This window comes from Schistocerca serialis, chromosome 6 (genome assembly GCF_023864345.2).
Source record: "Schistocerca serialis cubense isolate TAMUIC-IGC-003099 chromosome 6, iqSchSeri2.2, whole genome shotgun sequence".
Lineage (NCBI taxonomy): Eukaryota > Metazoa > Arthropoda > Insecta > Orthoptera > Acrididae > Schistocerca > Schistocerca serialis.
In genome coordinates this window covers 292,919,474-292,921,383 of record NC_064643.1, presented here as the reverse complement: position 1 = coordinate 292,921,383, position 1,910 = coordinate 292,919,474, and positions in this window count along the sequence as shown.

Sequence of the window (1,910 nt, the reverse complement as noted above, 5' to 3'; positions counted from 1 at the left end):
CGATTTATCATGCAGAGAATCCAAAGGCCCCGTGGATGATCAAGCAGTTTGTCGCAATTAACATGGGCTAATTGGTTTGACGTGTTTGAGAGAAATTTTGATTGATGGGTAATTTGAGAAACAAGTTTGGCCGTCTAGGCATGCATCTGTCAATCAATAACCCGTGGCTTGCGGGACTATTATATGTAACTTTGAGGTATCTGGCAACTCGAGCAGATTTCAGTGATCCTGCAGCGCACCTCGTGTATTACCCACTTCGTATCACGATGCGCACAACGTGTAAGCTGCTTCAAACCTGGGGCTAAATTTGAAGAAGTGCCATGATGATCTCTCCATTGGCAAAAGATTCCGGAATAGTCCCCCATTCGTATCTCCGGGAGGGGACTGCCAAGGGGGAGGTTACCATGAGAAAAAGATTGAATAATCAACGAAAGGATAACGTTCTACGAGTCGGGGCGTGGAATGTCAGAAGCTTGAACGTGGTAGGGAAACTACAAAATCTGAAAAGGGAAATGCAAAGACTCAATCTAGATATAGTAGGGGTCAGTGAAGTGAAGTGGAAGGAAGACAAGGATTTCTGGTCAGATGAGTATCGGGTAATATCAACAGCAGCAGAAAATGGTATAACAGGTGTAGGATTCGTTATGAATAGGAAGGTAGGGCAGAGGGTGTGTTACTGTGAACAGCTCAGTGATCGGGTTGTTCTAATCAGAATCGACAGCAGACCAACACCGACAACGATAGTTCAGGTATACATGCCGACGTCGCAAGCTGAAGATGAACAGATAGAGAAAGTGTATGAGAATATTGAAAGGGTAATGCAGTGTGTAAAGGGGGACGAAAGTCTAATAGTCATGGGCGACTGGAATGCAGTTGTAGGGGAAGGAGTAGAAGAAAAGGTTACAGGAGAATATGGGCTTGGGACAAGGAATGAAAGAGGAGAAAGACTAATTGAGTTCTGTAACAAGTTTCAGCTAGTAATAGCGAATACCCTGTTCAAGAATCACAAGAGGAGGAGGTATACTTGGAAAAGGCCGGGAGATACGGGAAGATTTCAATTAGATTACATCATGGTCAGACAGAGATTCCGAAATCAGATACTGGATTGTAAGGCGTACCCAGGAGCAGATATAGACTCAGATCACAATATAGTAGTGATGAAGAGTAGGTTGAAGTTCAAGACATTATTCAGGAAGAATCAATACGCAAAGAAGCGGGATACGGAAGTACTAAGGAATGACGAGATACGTTTGAAGTTCTCTAACGCTATAGATACAGCAATAAGGAATAGCGTAGTAGGCAGTACAGTTGAAGAGTAATGGACATCTCTAAAAGGGGCCATCACAGAAGTTGGGAAGGAAAATATAGGTACAAAGAAGGTAGCTGGGAAGAAACCATGGGTAACAGAAGAAATACTTCAGTTGATTGATGAAAGGAGGAAGTCCAAACATGTTCCGGGAAAATCAGGAATACAGAAATACAAGTCGCTGAGGAATGAAATAAATAGGAAGTGCAGGGAAGCTAAGACGAAATGGCTGCAGGAAAAATGTGAAGACACCGAAAAAGATATGATTGTCGGAAGGACAGACTCAGCATACAGGAAAGTCAAAACAACCTTTGGTGACATTAAAAGCAACGGTGGTAACATCAAGAGTGCAACGGGAATTCCACTGTTAAATGCAGAGGAGAGAGCAGACAGGTGGAAAGAATACATTGAAAGCCTCTATGAGGGTGAAGATTTGTCTGATGTGATAGAAGAAGAAACAGGAGTCGATTTAGAAGAGATAGGGGATCCAGTATTAGAATCGGAATTTAAAAGAGCTTTGGAGGACTTACGGTCAAATAAGGCAGAAGGGATAGATAACATTCCATCAGAATTTCTAAAATCATTGGGGGAAGTGGCAACAAAA